This window comes from Paramormyrops kingsleyae, chromosome 13, assembly GCF_048594095.1.
Source record: "Paramormyrops kingsleyae isolate MSU_618 chromosome 13, PKINGS_0.4, whole genome shotgun sequence".
Classification (NCBI taxonomy): domain Eukaryota; kingdom Metazoa; phylum Chordata; class Actinopteri; order Osteoglossiformes; family Mormyridae; genus Paramormyrops; species Paramormyrops kingsleyae.
In genome coordinates, this window is record NC_132809.1 from 12,264,967 (window position 1) to 12,286,206 (window position 21,240).

The 21,240-nt window shown below is 46.7% G+C and overlaps 1 protein-coding gene across 2 annotated transcripts in view; it reads left to right on the forward strand.

Annotated features, from left to right (window-relative positions):
- The window catches only part of b4galnt4a (beta-1,4-N-acetyl-galactosaminyl transferase 4a), a 116,847-nt gene that overhangs the window by 41,349 nt on the left and 54,258 nt on the right, over positions 1-21,240 (forward strand). The window lies entirely within an intron of this gene.

Consider the following 21,240-nt stretch of genomic DNA (forward strand, 5'->3'; position numbering starts at 1 on the left):
TTTGATTGCAGTCACAGATTCTTATAAAATTGAGTTAAAATTGTGCCCTTCTGAGGACTGAAAAACATACCCACAACATCAAAATAACACAGGTTTTTGTGATGGCGAGAGGACATTTGGTCCCCACAATGTAAAATAAACATCCCCCCCCCCCCCCCACACACACACACACACACATCTTTACTGTTTAATCCACACACTTTAATTACCATCAAACATTGGCACTGGTATGATTAATACTTAATTCCTTGATATTAAAGAGGACTGCGGGATTACATGAGTTATAATGAAAAGGATTAGATGCAGGAGATGTGTGTGAATGATGGGACTGTGTTTGTATGTTAATGCCGCACAGGAGGTGACGTGTACCTGAATAAAGAATGCGAGGATGGACGAGAATCTGCAGTGTGATTACCACACATTTGTCATTCCTAAAGTGATCGCCCGGAACAGAACAGCACGTACCCTAAATCCCCCCATTGGGTCAGCAGGACGAAAGCAAGTCAGTTAAATGCGGTGATTGTAGACTGGCCTCACCAAAGTTTCATAAACCACCCTTAACACATCTTTTTTCCCTCAGGTTTGACAGCTGTAGAAAAATAGCGACTGTGTTATTAGACAGGTTGTTCAATTTATATGTGATTTCACAGTTACTCTTCTAGGTCACGTGCTTTTAGTCACGGGAGACAGGAAATATTTCAACTGCAGCCTATCACAGAAATGCAGCTGGAGACCCCGGTGAATCCCCTTTAGTTATGCTTGTTTACCATTGAATAGGAACTTTTAAAACCAACCAGCTTTTATTTTTATGTACTTGAAACCTCGAACTAACAAAGATATTCCGCATCGCCCAATAGGCATTGTTATGGTTGTGGTGGTGATTCTAGTCGACCAATCAGAATATTTCTATGGCTCTTGTTCATTACTCTCTCTGAGGCAAAATGTGGTGCTGTGATCTCATGTGGGAACCCTTCAGTATGCTGTCTGCCCTCGGAATGGGGGGCATTGCAGGCATCATCAATGTCCTCCTAGGAGATCCCTCTGCGGTCAGTTATGTCAATTCGCCATGTACTACTGCTGCCCCCATTAAGAGAGAATAAGGTAGGGGAACATGAAGCAACAGGGGGCAGAGGAGGAAGAAGGAGAGTGTCAGACCTTTCCAGATCGCTGCCACCATCGTATGGATGAAAAGGAGCTTGACCAGCTGTGAATATGGGGGTGAGCATTACGGGTCATTTCCTGTAAGTGGATGGCCGCACGTTGCCTAGTTTTTGCAAACAGTCCCCCCCCCCCACCCCCCATCCTTTGTTCAGGCTAGCACCATATGAGAATTCTCTGGGTCAGATGGAGAATCCAGTTTGAGACACATCGGCTTGAGTTGGTTACAGCCTCCAGCAGCAGCCAATGGCTGGAGCCGGCGGGGTCATGTGATCTGCAGCGTGTTCTAGTCCTGCCCCCTGGGGTGTCTTCCTCCAATTAGGTGTGAGTCACCGCCCTGTGGTCCCCTCAGGCCTGATTAAATGGAGGATGGGCCACCTCTCCTTTGCTCGTCTCCCTTTGTCAGGCACTAACCTTGGGGCGGACAAGTTGCCCATAAGGGGCTGTGGTCTTTTCAACCAGCAGGTCGAGGCAGCCTCATAAATATTCATGACGTTCCCGCGCGTTGCCTGAGATGACACTTCTTTCATTTCGGCGCTCAGCGGGCATAGCAGCAGTGTCACGCTAATCCACAAATAGCCACCTGGACAGCCCCTAGGCAACTAGGGGGAGGTGAGGATTCACCAAACTCAATGTCCTCGTCCTTAGCTCTGGAACCTCGTCCCTATTCTTCTTGCATTGCAGCTTTTCTTTTCTCCCAGACTCAAGGGGGGGGGGAGGGGGTTTGTCATGTGACCCCACAAGTTACCCCTGGCAACAAGATGATTCACCAAGGTAGCCTTGGCCATTGCCTGTCCAACAGCCTCCCCAACCTTATTATGTTATATTGGAGAAAATCAAATCATCGCGTTGGTTACTATTGACAGAATTCACATTAGCCGGGCACATGGGTTTGGCAATACGTGTGATAGCCCCTTAAACATCACTTAGCTTTGTGGAGATGACTGCGAGTTCAGGTCTCAGGGAGGATGACGTTTTCTGGTGGAGTCCGTAATGTTTCTGCTGCACAGGGGACTCAAGCATGTAATAGGCTGAGCGACGAATGTAATTATTTCTAACGTTATGGCGCAGTACTCTTCCCTGATCAAATGTACCCAAAGCAGAAAGCAATAACGGCAGGTTTGTGGGACTCAAAGCCTCGGGTGAGTGAGGTGAAAAGCATATTCTCTGGGCTGTCTTCATAGAACATGGTTCCTTTATTTGCAACCAGGGCCAAGAGAAGGAATGACTTTTAGACCTTGGATTTAACAGATATACCCTGAATTACCAATGCCAAAAAATGCCAGATTTAGGAGAGCTGGGGATGTATGAACAGCTGGAGAATGGCGATACAGCTGGGGGGGTGGTGGTGGGGTGATAATATAATTTTTGCAGTGAAATATGTTGATGGCCATCTATGGCGTTGTGTATGTTAAGAGTGCAAACGGTCTCCGTCGCCGATTCACTGGAGCATAGACACTTATCTATTCATTGGCTCAATATCTCTGTATATATCATTCCCAGCAGAGTAGCTACAAAGCGCTTAACGAAGATTTAGCAGCGAAAATGATGTGGATGTAACAGATGGATGTAATGGAGCTTAACGCCATACAGTCTGCGAGAGAGTGCCAGAACACAACAGAGGAGAGCTAACAAAGTTATGTACTACCGCAGACCCGATCCATCCATCCCTCCACACATCCATCCATCCCTCCATCTATCCATCCCTCCATACATCCACCAGTCAAACGTCTTTGCTCACCACAGGTTTTTACCACTTTTCCATGTATTTCATAAACTGCACATTTTTATTCTTGTTAAGCATTGGAAAGTTGACTGAACAACTATAAATAAAAACATAAGTCAAATAAAACAGGTTTTTTTATAACATGGAAAGAGTGTGCATGTCTGAATCTCTGTTAACTGGTTGTGTGGTGATGGCAAGGTCAAATTCTAGGCTGTCCTTTAACTTTAAATACACTTGTTAACTGTTTCATCTCCTGAAACAGAGCAGTATTTAATGTCTCTTGTAGATCGAATGCCTTGAATTTTCTCTGCTCTTTTAACTGCTAGAGGTTACTTTCTTGAATCAAAGATGTGACATTTTCTTGTCAGTAAAGGTCCTCAGATGATGAACATACTGTGTGCAGAAACTTTTGACTGGTAGTGTATCTCTAACCTTTTCTTCCTGGTCAGGTTTCTAGGTAGCATAAGTCACAAGACTGAGGAACACCGTGGACGGGAAGCCAGTAGTTATGGACCCAACTTAGGAGAAATCAAGTCCGCAGCTTTCTCAGCTGGCCCTCCTGGGTACACTGTCCTTATCCAAGTCGTGTGACTGTCAGGCCAGCCGCTAAGTCTGTGAGCCAACGGGAGGTGATCCTGTATCTCTGATGTGGTCTAAGGCTCTCGGCTTTGCGGCTCACGCTCAGGTCCCCCGGTGCAGTCCTGTCCAGGCTTGGGAGAGTGGAAAGACACCTATCGAAGGTCAATACTGCTGTGGAAATATGAGATAGATGAAGATACATGTACTGCTGCAACAGCAGTGTTATTTAAGGTAAGCTAGACTGAAATAGTAGGTCTTGGGTCTACAGTTAAACACAGAGACAGAGGGTGAATGCTTTACATCGACTAGCAGATGGTGCCTAACACAGAGAACTATCCATTTTATCAGCAATAGCTCTTTTATTTATTTGAAGAATTACAATCAGATCTGTATCCTTCATTCAGAGCAAACATTCTAGATTGTACACATTTATCAGCTTAGATAAGTGCAAGCCTGACCTTTCATTCAGACCCAAGTTTTGAAGACCATCCTGTAAAGTAACAAGAAGCCTGTGAAGAGTCTTGAGAATTGGTTAAATGGCGTCACATTTTATACTTCTGGTTAAGATTCTTGCTGCGGGTTTCAAATACTCTGCAGAGCAGAGACTGTGTGATTCGTACTACTGAGAATGAAGGCAGTGCGGCAATCTGATCTGCAGCAAAGGCATGTTAGAATTTCTGCTTTACCTTGGGCAGTATGACGATGACTTGGATTTGCACGCTTTCTGAGCTGCGGGTTTCGTAGATGTATGTTTAAAATTAATATTAAAGCGTCACATTGTGAGTCAGCACAGCAAAACAAAAGTTTAGGCCCATCAAGCTGGCGAGAACGTATTTTCATTGACGTTACTCCTTTTTAGGGTATAGAGACCTTTAAACTTAATTGAAGCAGTATTCCTGGGAGACTGTGGGCCAAATTAGGTTCGAGTACATTTATGTGACGTCAGCATATGAATAAGAATTAATTTTATGCTTTATCAGGTTTCTAAGCTACATCATTTATCTTCCCAAGTGGGGGCATGCAGGAGAATTGCTGGTCCCAGCAGCAGTTTGTGTGGGACTCCCAGCAGCGGTGATGTAAATAGGAGGGAAATCCACACGGGCCAGCATAGGTCCATCTATGTATAGCAGCATACATCTGTGAGTGTGTGACCAGTATATTAGGTACACATTTTAGGTGCAGAGAGTAAAAATCCAGACCAAGATTTTTTTTAACCAACCTGATGAATATAATGAGTCACAGTCACAGAGTACTCCACTGGTTGGTTGAAACATCTTCTTGATCTGGATTTTTACTTTCTGGACCTGATATGTCCACCTTTGCGTGGATTATAAGGGTGTCACTGAATAGCAGTTCACTCCCTACTCGACTGAGCATTAGACCACTCAAGACATCTTTGTGATTTTGAACATGGTGTCATTACTGGTTTTAGACATGGTGTTTTCTACATTTCAGTAAGAGGCACCTTCCTACCACGTCTATTGTTTACAGAGAATGTTGCAGTAAATACAAAACATCCAGTCTGTGGTAGTTCTGTGGTTGAAAACACCTTGTCAATAAGATACTGTAGGTTAGAGGAGAATGGCCTCACTTGATATAACTAACAAGAAAGCCATAAGCACAACAATAACAGCTCCGAACAACAGTGGTGTAGAAAGGATTCTAAACATGGTCACTTCCTCTCAGTATTTAAGTTCAGCAAAGGAAACTTTAAGGATTTTGGTAGTAAGCGGTCTGGTGGACCAGTAGGTTTCGATTTTAGTTTTTTCACTGGAGAAGTTGGTATTAGATTGCTTGCATTATCTGTTGTGGACCAAAGTAGTTTTCAGCTGTGAGATGTTTGTTACTAATTTGACCATTAAGGAAGTCAATTGCAGTTATTTTTTGGTAGCCAGAAAGTCGGTGCCCTTGTCAGTAAGTTTGGCTGTGCTTTGGGGCAGGAAGTAAGAATTGTTTTCTTTGTTTCCTGAAACTCTCAGAAATAGGCAGAGCCAGCGGGATACTGTGGTTTTTTGAGCGCCACAGTGCCGACGGTCCACACAGCCTGGATGAGCCACAGTTTGCCTCCTTTTCGGTTTGAGCTCGAGTTTGTAGGCATTTGAGGTTAAGGGATAGTGTCAGGGTGTTAAAATGCGGTGTAGTGTCAATAAACACTGAGCTGTTATCCAGGGTCCATTTGAACACTGCATGGTATTGAAGCATTTGGTGTTAATGGCTGGACAGTCTGTGGCAGTAATAGAAGACTGATGGAAAATGATGTATATGATCATTTACTGGAGAGAGTATCACGCAAACGACTATGTATCGCCTTCCTTGTGTTTACCCGTCTCTGTCGCGTATCTTGTGTCTGTTATTTATGAACTTTGTCTGTTAATTGTTAGCTGTCTATTGTCATGCTGTCTCCATTTGGAACGAGCTGTGCCAACAAAGATCCAAGTAAATCCATCACAACATTAAGGGTATACTGAAATTAAAGGGTTACTTAATAGCTATGTCCACACCAAGAGCCATGAAAGACAGGAAGTCGCTACATTCATCTAAGGGAGATGAGTACAGTCCCACAGGTCCGAATATAGGTACCACAGACATTATATTAGACGTCTTTGCTTCAAAAGAGAAACATTCATTACTGGGTTTTGGTTCTGTCTGTATGGTTTTATTAAACATGGCTGCAGGGCTTCCTTCACAGTGAGTTATGGGCTTTCTGTAAGACTAAAGTTGCTGGGCGAAGCATCAACGCTCTAAGCCGGGTTTTAGCAAGTGGGCAGAGGTCAAAGGTCATCCACATTGGCAGGGGTGGTTTTGTTTCCTAAGGAACGGCGTTTCGCAGTAAGGTGCTCTTGAATTCCATTTTAGCAGATTCATTGAAGTCAAATTATTAACTCAAGTGGCCCTAGTGGAACAACTACATTTACTGCAGGTCTGGCTGTAGTGGCAATATTTGGGTCATTTCAGTGATTTTGTTTTGAGTGTGAATGACTGTGCCATGTTGGGGAATAACCCTTCGCTAAGATTCTGGGCTGGTGCCTGAAATAAATCAGAGGCGGGAGGGTATGCAGGCTGTGAAGGAAGATCACATGGCCTGGCTGTTCCTGCTTATGGTTCGTGGAGGTAGTTTGGCCTATAGGCTAGACCACCATGGTTATTGTTTGTGGGATGGCCTGGAAATAAAGGTTCTAGGATGGTAGCTGGCTAGCTTGGTGGTCCAGGGCTGGCATGGCGTCAATGTGAGGAGAGGGGCCCATGCCAGGCCCTCACGGCAGCCGATTTAAGCCGATTTAAGCCATGACTGACCAGAGATGGCAGCCCCTCAGCACAGGAGCCATGACTGTGGGTGGGCTTCCTGCAGGCTTTATGGGAACCTTTCAATTAGCCACACTTACACCCTGAGCAGAAGGGAACAGTGACTAATTATCCAACTGGTGTCATTAGAAGCTGTGGTAGGACATTGGAGGGGGGGCAGGCCTGGCTGGTGGGAACTAGGCTGGAACTGCTGGACCTATACTGGGCATGTGCTGGAGTGATACTGGTGGTGTAAAGTAGTGTTTCCTAACCTGGTCCTCGGGGACCCACAGACAGCTGGGAGCTGGGAGGCAGCAAAAATGTGGACTGTCTGGCAGGGAACTGGGAGGCAGCAAAAATGTGGACTGTCTGGCAGGGAATTGGGAGGCAGCAAAAATGTGGACTGTCTGGCAGGGATCTGGGAGGGAGCAAAAATGTGGACTGTCTGGCAGGGATCTGGGAGGGAGCAAAAATGTGGACTGTCTGGCAGGGATCTGGGAGGGAGCAAAAATGTGGACTGTCTGGCAGAGAGCTGGGAGGGAGCTAAAATGTGGACTGTCTGCGGATTCCCGTGAACTAGTTTGGAAAACACTGGTGTAAAGGAAGGGTACCGCTCCTGAACCCTTCTGGAAGGTTCTGAGAAACTAATGTGTTTTGTTACAGAGCAGCTGGACTGAAGGCTTGGCTGACTGCGCCTGAGCAAGATTGGAAGGTCTCAGACCGACTGGAAGGTCTCAGACGAGCTGCTCCGCGTGGCCATTTCTGACCGGGTCCTTGGTGATGCTCATCATGTGCTGATGCCTTCGTGTCTCGCCCTCCCCACATTTCTGCCCCAGGGGCTCGTCACCATGGCTCTGCATTGAGTCACTTGCTGGCAGTAGTTAATTAACGGGAGAATTATCTAGTGTGATTAATGTGCGCTTTTGTGGGGGGGGGGTCTTTAAGCTTACCCACATTAATATGTATTTTTTACATTGTGCTGCGATTGCGGGCTGGCTGTACGTGCTCTCTAACATTTCGGCTCACCAGCTGCGGCTCACAAAGTCTGGGCTTTTTTCTTTTTTTTTGGGGGGGGGGGGGGGTTGACACTCCCCATTCAGTCACTGTATCAGTAAAACTGAAGGCCCTATTACCTTTCAAGCCCTTTGCCCAACTTGGGCACCGAAAAAGTAAAAAACAAACAAAGAAGATTTCCATTCTATGCCCCCCCGTCCTTCCTATCTAGAATCTAGAGCCCTGAGCCACTTTATCACCTAGAATGTGATTTTCCTCCTGTGCTGCCCAGCCAGCTACACGCAGGTTCAAAGTGGCTTCCATAAGCTGAGCCCTGCAGCAGCGACCGCACTGCGCTGGAGGCTCCTGCTCGCCGTGCGTCTCCACGTGTGGGACGGGCCGAACGGCTCCGAGCTGCATACCCCGACAGAGTCTCCATCGCAAAAAAGGGAATTCATATTAAATGCAAATGAAAGATTAATGTACCTACAACATATAGACATTGATCTGAATGAGATTGCTTTTGATGCCTGAGACAAATGTTGAAGCAATTTTCATGACATCTTGCCCATCTCCAAATGCAGCAGAGTTGCCTGATTGATAAGGATGATAGACGAATGTCTGCTCTTATGAACCTTATGTTTCGGGAAAGCAAGAGTCATCTGTAGAGCATGGAGGCTTTGGAGATTGGCACCTTCAGAGACCAGCAAAACCAGAAACCCTGACTAACCTCAGCTTTGTGAGCCCAGGCTGAATCACAACAGTTTTGCTTATGGGAGTTTTACTTACACAAAAATGTTCTGAGGGCAGAATGAAAAATGATTGGTTCAGATCGATAACCAGTCGAATTGTAGAGGAGGTGGGTCCAACCAATCAGATGTCTTGATCCTGCCTCCTTCAGTTGCTTGGACCCACCTTTTCAATTTGATTGATCTCGCTGAACCAATCATTTTTCATTCAGCACTCAGAACATTTCTGTGTAAGTAAAACTCCCACAGGCAATAGTTTCAAAGGAGCATGGGCTCTGTTATGTTTGGCCATCACAGATGAGGATCATTCGACTCTGGGGGCGTGACCGAAAGCAATGACCCTTCTGGGTAAACCAGTCGTGGCACATCGTGTTTTCTGACTGGAAGCTCGAGGATCACAGCTCCACCTCTCAGCTCTCGGTGGTAGCTCTCTTTCTTCCTGTAGGTATATAGCCATTGGATTTCCTGTTATTCCTCAAATGGGTCTCCAATTTGCAAGAATGCGAGAAAAGTTGGGCTTCCTGCACTGTCGTCTTCTTGCCAAAAGTCCCTTTGGCACACGGCGCCGTTGCATCCCAAGGCTGTCTAGTCAATCTCCTCCCGCCAGAAGCTCCCTCTCTTACATGGGCTTGCAGCTCAGAGGAAGGTAAGGCAACATCTTCTGGGCCTGCTGGGGAAATTGGACTCGTGTCGAGCTGGCAAGCTGACAATCCCAAGAACATATTCTTCAGCCTACCTGCTTGGCCTCGTGTCACGGGCATAAAGAAATTAGTTGTTTGGGCTCTTATCTAAATAATGATACAATGAGTACAGCCATTTGTACACATCCAATCAAAATCACCCCCTTCACTGCTTCCTAGTGTTTTGTCAGCCAGCCACTGTCCTTGGGTGCTTTGGGAATGAACAGGGACTCATAAGTAGAGAGATCCCCATAGTCCACTGCCGTGCCAGTACGCTCACCCCATGCCAGTGGAAGACGTGGTCATGGAAGAGGTGTCCAAAATGGAAGTTTGGGGTTTCGATTGTCGAGATACGACTACCAGATCCGTGAAGACAATAGCGGGAAAACCTGATAACGGACACAGATGGGTTACACCGATCTATAAAAAAACAGATTATGTGTGGGTGGTTAATCAGGATCTGCCACGGTTTCCGACTTTGTTTGGGGAAGGTTTTTTCACCTCGTCAAAGGCGGTCGGGATGAGGGACAAAGCAAGGGGAGCATGACCGAGAAACGAACACAAAGTTATTCTTTCTGTTTAATCTCCAGCATCTGAGGTATTTACTTTAAAGAAGACACAGCTGACAAAAGATTTGGCGCCGAGCGGCGCGGATGGCTTGGGTGAGATGAATAATTGATGAGAGAGCCTCAGTTTAGCGGCTTTTTTTTTGTTGTTGGGGTTTATAGTTTGTGTTATTCATGGCGCTCACAAGGGGATCGCTCGCTATGCAGCATGAATCTTCTTCCACAGCTGGATCTGGACAAATTTAGTTCAAATGCTTGCTTATGTTTGTCATATTTCAGTGCTGTGCTGTTCACGAATGTGAAGCGTGAGAGTTGTTTTCAGCTGTCGAAGATGACGGCGGTGGTGCAAAATGGAAATGCTAAGGCTGTGTGTTGAGGTGTTGGGCCTCCTGGTTAAACGTGGATGAGATGTATATGGCAGAAAGTCAAGAGAGGATTAAATGTGTTGTAAAGTCGTGCGGCTCCGTTCATCAACCGGCGCAGCCTTTGAATCCACGCCAGTCCAACACATTTGTAGGTTGTCCCATGTTCTGGGAGAATTGTGAAAGATGGCTAATTTGGATTCAGGACCTGGCTCCTGAAGGGTGCCTTTGCAGACGGTTTACACCGTGCATCCTCGCCAATACTCCATCCGTTTTCATAAACTCCTCATTCAGAGCAGGCCTGTGATGATCCAGAGGCTATCCCAGGAACATGGAACCCACCGTGAAGGAGAGAAGGACATTCGCACGTACACAACATACACATGGTGTAGAGTCAACAACGCGCCTCGACAGCGCCGGATTTGGAATGGAGCCGTAGTGCGTTTGCACCATACAAACAAAATTAATAAAAATGCAAATGTGAAAATCTTGAGCTTCTCATAAATAACTGTAACAGTACTGTTTAATCTGTTGTAATATCAGTAAAAATGTTTTTTTCCTGATAGGTTATTTGGCAATGGAACCTATATAGTTGACTGTCAAATTTCTCAATTTAAAAACAGACTTTATTTTAAAAACAATATGGTAATTGTGTTTGATGGAGCATTTTGCTGGAGAAAGTGAGAGAATGTTTGTTGGGAGAGTGGAAAGCAGTCATCTTTAATGCATAAGAGGAAGGCAGGACGGTGGAAATACTAACTCCTCATGTGTTTCTTCCTCTTGCCAAAGCGGTGGTCCTTACAGCACGCTGGACATTTTGTGACTGCTTCTCTCCAGACTGACACCTCCTCCTCCTGTTTGGCCAGCTGTCTGTTTTGCAGTTTATAATGCACTGTCTCCTTTGAAGAACGACCCCTGGCACACATTTCTCATTGATTTTCACCGGCCTCCCGGATCCCTGATTGATGTCCCCGCAAAGCATCGATTCTGGCTCTCCCCTCGCCGGCCTGCTGCTCCAGTCTGCAGGAAAAAGTCTCGCTCGCTTTAGCGTCGTTATTAATGGCGGCGGCCAGCTGCCGGGACCCTTGTCAGTAGCACGTCAGACGGGATTCCTCCTGGCTTTTGTACCCCTGCTCTCTGCTTTGGTGCTGCTGAGGAAAATCCTATTTTTTCCTCTTTTTTTTATCAATGAGTATCTGGGAAGCTGCTTCCCATGGCGTCCGGGACAGGCCGGCCTTTTTCTGTGCCGATACCGAGCTTTCGTGTCTGTGAGCGGGGCGCCCCGGTCTCTGCCCGTAGCTCGCCTGTCAGGAACTTCACCGGCGCTCTCCGTGCTGTGACACGTTAACGCGAACGCAGGTAAATCCCGGACACTGTGAGCTGTGCCTTCTGTCTGTGTTTGCTTGTGATGCTGTCAAGGGGATTCCGGGGACACACATCGACAGAGTAGAGGCCCTCACAGTGGGAAAGGTGACAGCAGTGTGGGCTGAACGCGGCGTCTCTGCGCTCTGCCTGTGTGTGTCGGTGTGCGTACTGGAGTGTCTATTATGAGTGTGAGAGAGGGATGCGTGTGACTGGTGCATTGTGTGGGTACTGCAGAAACAGCAGGGGGAGGGGGGAGCAAGTGAGGTACAGAGATGCAAAGATGCAAAAGGAGACAGCTTAATTTATTTTTATTGTGTTCAATATTGTATTCTAAGCCGCAATTCACTCATAGACTTGCTTTTTACTGTGATCAGGCAGAGTGCACTGGAAGGCTGCATTTTTCTTATTTTCAATGTGGGTATTGACTGCATTTTTTTAACTGTGGTAAACCTCCTTTTGGATTTATTTCGTCATTAGACTAAATGCACGTTTTTTTTTTTTCTTCCCCTCACTTGAATCTGTAGCAGTGTTGCGGCTATCGAACAGCTAATCGATGCCATTAGCTAGGTGAGCGTCCTCTGGCCTCGCTTGTTCGTTACCTGCATTCAATCCTGCATTGATGTGGTTTACCAGGGCAGGCATGAAAAATCTGTACCACTTTTCACAAGTAGCCTTAAGTTTCTTCCCCGCTTGTGGTTTTGTCCTGTTTAGAGGGATGTGTGGGAATCTTGAGTCCTGTGTTTCTATTCTTGGGTGTGTAAACATTTTTCGGTAATCTTCACATCACAGATAGGGACCACCTCTCTAGGTGATATAAAGCGATATAAACACAAGGAAAAATGATACTTATATCTGGTTAGGTGATCAGATTTGAAGCTAATTATTACTTCCCTGCTTGTGGCTGTTATTTTTAACAGCAGTAAAAGAAAACCTGCCTTCCAGTTTATTAAACTGCCCTACAATGACTTCCTACTTCTTTGGCCAATATATTTTTTGACTATTATATATTATTTGCTGCACTGCTAAACCTTAAGCTAAGCACCATGTGACTGCATTCACTGAGGTCCTGTTAGCATGGCTTCCGTAACAAAGAATTTAAACCACGACCCATGAAATGGGGCTGTGGCTAGATTTTATCATCATTCTCTTTGCATGCTTTTACAGCTAATGGACAACCCACCAATGTCACATCGATCTGGCAATTAAATTTCTAAATATGAGTCCTGACCGAAACCATGACCGACTGGTGGACTGTGATCTGGAGTATGATTGAGTCTGGGCCATGTGATTGATCTGTCCCTGCCTGTTGCCAAATTTTATTGTAGGTGGCCCCGGTAGGGCCCCCTGTTGGCATATTTTTTAGGACCTGGTGGACCTTGGGTTGGTGTTGCTGATGGAAAAATAGTTAGATGGTAGGATCAATAGTTGGGGGCCCCTGTAGAGTAGATGGTAGGACTGATAGTCGGGGGCCCCTGTAGAGTAGATGGTAGGATCAATAGTTGGGGGCCCCTGTAGAGTAGATGGTAGGACTGATAGTCGGGGGCCCCTGTAGAGTAGATGGTAGGATCAATAGTTGGGGGCCCCTGTAGGGTAGATGGTAGGACTGATAGTCGGGGGCCCCTGTAGGGTAGATGGTAGGACTGATAGTCGGGGGCCCCTGTAGGGTAGATGGTAGGACTGATAGTCGGGGGCCCCTGTAGGGTAGATGGTAGGACTGATAGTCGGGGGCCCCTGTAGGGTAGATGGTAGGACTGATAGTCGGGGGCCCCTGTAGGGTAGATGGTAGGACTGATAGTCGGGGGCCCCTGTAGGGTAGATGGTAGGACTGATAGTCGGGGGCCCCTGTAGGGTAGATGCTATGACTAAGCCTGAGATGAAATTTCATTTCACGGTTTAATGTTGATGTCAGCCAGGAAAATCCCACAGAAGGCTTACGGATGGTAACTCTGTGTGGGTTAAGTGCAATCAGCCATTTGTGGGTCCTTAATCCCAAGTCCCACTACTGACGCTGACAGGAACTTAATGGCTGTCACATGGTATTTCACTTGTGGGCGGGGTTCATGGGTGCATGCACATGTAGGGTATTCTCCAACGTATTTACTCTGATGTTTCCGCCTACTGAAGAGCTCAGCATCATGAAATAGCATCAAGGCCCTTTAACCTCCATAAGCCCAGGCTTGCATTAAGTTGCTGTCTCTCCAGAGGCAAGCGCATTCATAAAAGACCCATTACATGATTCATTATCCAATTTGCTGTGTATTAGTCACAAGGATTTGGAGTTCAAAGACTTAGGATGGATGAAAACGTACCGTGCCGTGTGAAACGCAGAAAAATGCGCTGCTGTTTTATTTATTTTATTACATATTCAGTTTTCAGGCCTGTGTCATCATTTGCATGGCCCTGTGTTTCAGCTGTCGCCACTGACTCACAGATGGGCCTTTTAGCAGGTGATAATTCCTTATCTTCGGAATCATCAGGATCACGTCGGAGCCGTTGTGGGTTTTCGACAGGGAACAGCTGGGATCCTGGGGGTTTCAGATGGTTTCTCTTCACCATGAAGGGCGCCAGGGTGAGGGAGACCGACACCAGTGCCAATCTCATCACCCCCCCCCCCCCACCTTCCACCCCAGTGGTTCATTCATCTTTGCTCCTGGGGCGCCACGAATTCTCAGGATTAGGAAGCATTTGCAGCAGCGGGCGAGCGCTGAAAATGAACTGGTCCTTCCGCGGAATTGGTTTTGTCCACATTTCCCAGGCTTTTGTGCTGTCTGAAAGGTAAACACTGCTGCTGTGTAGGCAGCCATTGGCTGTCAGTCAGAGTCTCGCTTAACACGGTGTCTCCCGTTTTTTAAATCGGTAGCATTAGATGTGGAAATGCGGCTCCTTTTCCGCACGTAGGATGTTCTCTCCTCGAACACGCGCAGACAACACACGCAGCACTCACCCCGAAACACGCCTGCTGCCCCCCCCCTCCCCCTGTCTCTCCTTTGTGAGCGTCAGTGTACCGCACTCCGCCTTGATGCACAAAGGCAATGAGAACAACGCAACAAATGCATGGTTTCCCAGTCAATGCGCCCACTCTCAGCCCCGTCACGCACGGCGCCAGCTCTGAATGAGTCCGAGAAGGCCAAGGCGGACCTTAAAAAAGAGGCAGATATTAAAATGCGACGCCGGTTTTGCAGGTGCAGCCAGGACGCTGCTTTAGAGGACAACTTTTGCATTTTTAATTGCGCCTCTTCCTGCCCGGGGGGGCCTGCGGGGCCCTGAGCTGGGCTGGGGGGGGGGGGGTGTTTTGTAAGCTGGGCTTGTGACAGGGGTTTGACGTGGGCGGCTGGTTCCTGTCGGCAGCCTCTTACTGGGGTGCCACCTGGGCGTGGAGTGAGGGGGCAAAGGTTGTAGCAGCTTTATTTATTTTTCTTGATGTCCCGGCATTTGCCCGTTCAGCCTCCCCTCCGGAGGCGGACGGGGTTGAAGCTCACAATGCACGCTCCTGGCTCCATTTAGTCTGGCGATTTCTCCATTATTCCTCATTTAAATCAGTAATTTTGCCAAGTGGTGGGGGTGCCCCTTCACGCGTTCGCCAGCCTGAGATTTGTAAAAGTTTTTGCCGTTGAACGTATCTGTTGTTACTGATTTATAGGTAGACTCTTGTTTCTTCCACCTCTCAAAGTGCATTATTTAACACTTCTGGCAACTTTTTAATGTTTGGGCCGCCTTTGAAATTCAGCTTTTTTTTTAGAAGGTTAAATCGTTTTAGAGGAACATTTCAGGTTAAGTATCTTGCTGAAGAGCTGAATATGAAGCCCTGTGGAGCCGTTACTGTGGCATAATGCAAATCTCTTCTTCCTACATAATGACACCTGGTGAGAAAGAAAAACCTTTTTTTACGCTAATGTTGTATTTCACTGGGTGCTGGAAACGAATATAGTGCATTAAATAAACATCAGGACACCAGTGAGCACTTGGAAGCCTGCTGGAGTGTGGACGGGTGATGCGACCTCACGGGGGGGGGGGGATGTCTGTGAGAAGGGGAGAACTATAGAGGACACCAGGCATGGGGGAGGATTGAGGAAGGAGCTCTGCAGGTTACCCAGGTTTGGACAGGCAGAAGTCATGCAAGGGGCAAGGGGGAGGTGGTGGAGACAATATTTACTGAGGTATGATGATCGCCCTTGTTGTCTCACACTTGGATTTTTCACCCTCCATCTATTAACACGCCTTAGGCCCGTCATTCCCACAATGTTTTTCCACTGTCTGGGCGGAAGTAGGGTGTTCCTGGCCATTGCTTTAACCTAAACGCATAGTTCAAGTGGTCATTGATCTCTGAGAGCAGGGGCTAACGGCCAATGATGAGGGCTGCTCTTGTGCCACATGAAGGACGGATGCTTCTGGCCTCTGTGGTGATACTCCTCAGGCAAAGGCCGCCGGGTGCTGAAGGATCTTGCTTTGTGAGCTCCGAGTTCCAAGCGGGTCTGCTGTTGTACCAGGAAACGTGTCTGCTGGTCACTGTCACTGAACTACGTCCTGCTCTCTCACTGCTGCTCACTGTCACTAAACTACATCCTGCTGTTTCACTGCTGATTGTTGAACTACATGCCAATTCTGCCATGACCACTCATTTTCATTGGATTGTGCAATATTCAGTCTATACTGAACACATTCACTGGACTACATGCCACTGGACTACATGCCACTGGACTACATGCCACTGGACTACTTCCCTATCAGTGTCATTTACTGTGGGTTTGAGACGTTCATAGACATGTCATGACATTTGTCTTTTGTAATGCCCTTGGTCGCACGGTGTCTGTGATGCATATTACTGCAGTGATCCACACTGAGCTGGTGCCTTCCTGGTCTGTATGACACTCTTACTAGGTCAGCAGGTGCTGCAGTGGTCAACTACAAGACTTGTGCTACTTTTTCACCATTGAATATGGTCAGCTAAGTGAAAAAGTAATAATATATGAGGCAACATTGTACTGTTTCTACAGCTTGCTATCGCAGGAGGGAGAAGCCGCGCGCGGCGCTTTATCAGAGGCATAGAGGCCGGGGACACCGGCGGTTACGGGCGAGATAAGAGCCGAGGAAAGGACTCGACAAAGCCGAAGGGGGAAAAACTGCTGGATGCTGATCAGCAGAAGTGTCAGAGGAAGTGATGGTGACAGAGTTTCCTCAGCAAGCCAGTTAACAGGGTAATAGATCATGTAGAAGCCAGAAAGAGTCGGTGAGCATTTGGTCTTTGCGAGCACATTATGGGAATTGAGCTTCCCACTGGGGAGTCTAAAATATGGCTGATGACAGCGTGCTTTGCGGGGTGTATTGGTATTGACGGCATGCATTCGGTTAATATACAGTACCTTGATGTACTTTTCTCCTTGACTCTTGGTAAGGCTTTCTCATGTTGGCTGTGGCACACGTGTTTGTCTGAGGAGCTCTGCTAACGGTGTAGCTACCTGACGCTAACGTAGGGGCTTTGCTCGGCACTGACCAGCAGCTGACCCTGCGGTGAGCCGCGTGCCTTTATTTTAAACCTGCTTCATGTGGCGTCCGGCGTGGTCGTGCTCTGAGGAGACCGGGCGCTTGGGGGAAAGTGATGACCGGGCGTAGGTGAGTCTGTGACGGCTCCCTTCAGTTCGCCACGTCAGCTGGCCACCGAGGCCTGAGACTTCCCACCGTAACATTCTATACAAACATCTTTTTCCTCCTTAACGGCAAAATGACACAAATGGTGCTCAAAGTCTGCAGGTAGCACGGTGCCTAAGCAGAATCCCTGCTACTAGTAAATGAGCCTGGAACATACATCCGAATCCTGCTGCTTAAAATAGCTATATGTATAGTGGGAAGCTAAAACTGGCTACTCTCCCTGGGAATTATGGGATTTTTTTGTTTTGTGCCGGAGGCTTCAGCGGATGAAGCTTCTGCTGTTTATCCTTCGTACCATGTGACAAGTCCACATTTCCCCAGAAATTTCACTTTGGTAAATATTCAAAGGCCAAAGGTGTGAGAGTATAAGTCCCAGTAGATGTGTGTATCTAGCAAATGTTTTACCATACATTAAATTTATTAAGTGGTTAGTAGATGGTGTCGTACTCTGGGATCCAGACACCCATGTTAAATTGAATGCATACATACGTTCTCCCCCACATGTCCAGAGCCACGGGGCCCTGCCGGTCATCTTGAGTCAGCTGATCGTGGCTGAAGCGGTCGCGTGCTTGACACAGTTGGCTGCCACGTTAAATCCAGAGCTAATCAGGGCCGAGTCTTGCAGCTGGGCCGGCGGGTCTCTGCCGTGAGCGAAGCCTGGGAAATCTCTGACATGAGGAGAGGTGGAGGAGCATTAAAATAGCACCAGGGCTGTGACAGGGGATCAGGAAAGCGGGTCAGCAATCTCCCGGCAGCCTGCACAAGTGGCTGATTGCCGGGGAGGTCAGTGCAGGCTCATCCTCCCTGACGAAAGGGGGCTCACTGCATGTCAGCTCCATGTCTTGCAGTCAGCTGGGTGTCTTTCAGTCAGCACCATGCCCTGCAGTCAGCTCCATGTCTCGTGGTCAGCTCTGAGTTTTGCGGTCAGCCCCATGCCCAGTGGTCAGTTCTGTGTCGCATGATTAGCTCTGTGCCCTGCATTCAGCTCAGTGTCTCACAGTCAAATCCGTGCCTCATGTTTAGCTCCATGTCTCGACGACAGTTCCATACCCAGCGGTTGGCTCTGTGCCTCGCACTTTACTTCATGCCCAGTGGTCAGTTCCATGTCCCACGGTCACCTCCATGCCAAGGCACGTACACACTTGGGGTGACGCTAATGATTCCCAACATATGTGACATAGGGCTGTCTTGTTCTGTCTCCAGTAGACTCATTTCCCAATGATGTTGACGTTTCGCTTCTAAAATCTCATTCTCAAGATCCTGTTTGAGGAAAATGATTTGAGAGTTAATTTGATCAAGTGCATTTTGAATATCTTCCTTTTTATCCTTCTCCTCCTCAGCAACAGATGTATTCATTACACATTTGCTGTTAAATTTGTCAAATCATATTCTATAAACATGTTAACCCCCACCTCGTTCCCAAAAAAGGTAGCATTTTCTCAGTGCCTGTTATTTAATTCTTAATCATTTCATTGCTTGATGCTGTGCAGGCCATTCCCCTGGGCTGAAACTGTTTGGATATTAAATAATGGCTGCTTTTATTTGGACTGAGGGCTTATGGGGGTCCAGCTGACGTGGGCAGCAGAACACAGGAATCACGGTAAAACTTTGCCAAGTGTGAAGGGCAAAGTTAGCTGGAAAGCAGACCTGGTGTGTTTTCAAAGCCGTTTCAGGCTTGAGAGACTTTATAAAAATGATTGGCATTCTGATGTTTTTTATTATTATTATTTTGCTGTAGCCACCAGTGATCTGAAAACATTAAAACCAATTAAAATAGATTAATAATGCGAGATAGACACAGTAGAGTTGTTAATCAGCAGAGGAAAGCTTTGCGTAAGATTTGCTGTTCAATGATTTTATTTATTTTTTAAGTTCTATGTCGCATGTTGGCAAATGTTGATACATAAGGTGATTTGCTGTCACGGAGACATGCAAGTAATGATTAATTTGTTTTTTTAATTAAATGTTGTCTGCCATGTTGATTTTAAGTGCTTTTGAAAGACAGAGGGCATCATTATTTTTGGGCCAGACTTTCTTTTTCGTTAGATGGACATTGCTGTCAGTCTCCATTTCCTACTGAGATTTTTATGTTTATGTATTGTCTCTTTTTTAACATGTAGTTTCATAACAAATGCAGGGAATGTCAGTCTTTGCAACTTGTAAATGAGAGCATCCAAAATTTCTTGGGATTAGTAAGCTTGGTCTTTTAATAACAATTTCAATATAACCGCTAAGAAAAACAGCAAAGTTCTGTCTACTCCTGCGTGTAAAATAATGATATCATATATGAAATAAGGTTGTTACTCGTCATATTAACAAAAGAACCTCCCCATTCTTTCAAATGTTTGCACTGCTATATCTGATGTGTATTTTTCTAGCATTTTTACATAAAATTGAGGGCGTGTGATACTTGGAGTGGTTATTGTTTTGTTTTGGCCACATTTACAGTATAGAAAAGTAAATGTGTTACCAGCCTTTGCTGCATCGTGAACGAGTATCTCATCTCTTTTGCTCACCACTTCTCTCTGAGGCGGTCGTGATGGCAGCGTGCCGAGCAGGTCCAACCGGACCTCCTTTTCCAAGACCACAGACTCGAACTCATTCTCGGGGAAATCTAGACGTTCTCCAGTCAGTTAGGAGAGATATTCTGTCAAGTGTGTCCTGGGTCTTCACTAGGGCCCTGCCCAGTAGGACATGTCCGTTCCTGATCTGAAGGAGCAGTGGTTCTATTTAGAGGTTTATCCGGATCTCAGAACTTGTCACCCTCTCATGGAGTCCAGCGAGAGAAACCTCATTTCAGCCTCTGCTACTCGTGACCTTTTCATGGCTCATGGCTGTAGGTGAGGGAGAGGGAAGCAGATTGACTGATGAGCCCCAAAAGTCTTGTCTGACAATTTCACTCTTACTTCACCGCTACAGACCCACTGCCGTCACTGAACCAATCTGTCTGTCAATCTCATGCCTCTTCTGACTGTCACTCATGACCAACATCCTGAGATCCTTAAACTTCCTGACTAAGGGCAGAGTCTTACCCTTGTAATCTCTCCAGTCCACTCTCATCCAAGAGAGTACCATAGCTAGATAAGATTTTAACAACTCTGAGCTATTAGTTAAGTTCTCCCCAAGCGAGCTTGATGGGCCGAATGGCCTCCTCTCGTTTGTATAGTTCTTATGTTCTTATGTTCTTATGTTCTTATGTTCATATTTCAGGTGCTTATTCCCATTCCAGCTACTTCAAACTCAGCATCAAGTCCCTCAGCCGTGTGCTGGACGTCTTGGACAGATGAGCCTAAAAGCAAAACATCACCTGCAATTTAGCCAGGATGTCACTTCTACCCCCCATTCCAGATGCCCTTCTAGTCATGCTTCATATCCTGCTGATGATAACCACAAACAGAAGGGGAAACAAGGTGGTCCCTTGCCGGATGCGATGTGTGATCTCCCTATAGTTGGAACACATCCTATGGTCCCCGTTTTTAAAAAATATAGTCTATGACCTTCTTTGTTGACAGTTCCTGATGCACTTTACTGGCCTTCCAATGTTGGATACTCAACCACGTCACCAGGTCAACATTTTCAGACACTGCCTACTGGAGAGAGGGCCTTTCCAAGCAGTTCATCAAAGTGTTCCTTTTGGATACTTGATATTCCCTCTCCTTGGACTTGCCAAAATCATTCCGTGGACAGCCCTTTCCGACTGCCTAAATGGCAGTGTTTCTGACCCACCGGTACCATTCAGCTTTCTCATCAGACCATGTCAGCAATCCCCTGAAGATCTCCTTCTTCCACTTCACTGTTTCCCTCACCACAGGTATCCAAAAGTGTACTTCCTAGGGTTACCATCAAGACAGGCAACCATTGTCCTTTCAAATTCATTGTCCTCAATCTCCTTCAGCATGTGGGAGGAATTTTACCAGAGGTGTCACACAGTAGCTTCAGCTTGACCTGGAGTGCCCGGCTGGTCCTGACCCATCCTTCTCCCCATCACACCACAAAACTGTGATCAGTTGATAGCTCTGCCTCTCATCACCTAAGTTACAAAACCTTACAGCCTCAAGTCAAACAAAGCAACTACAAAAGCGATCATCAACCTTTAGCCTAGGGTGTTCTGGTGCCTTAGGCACTTATGACAAT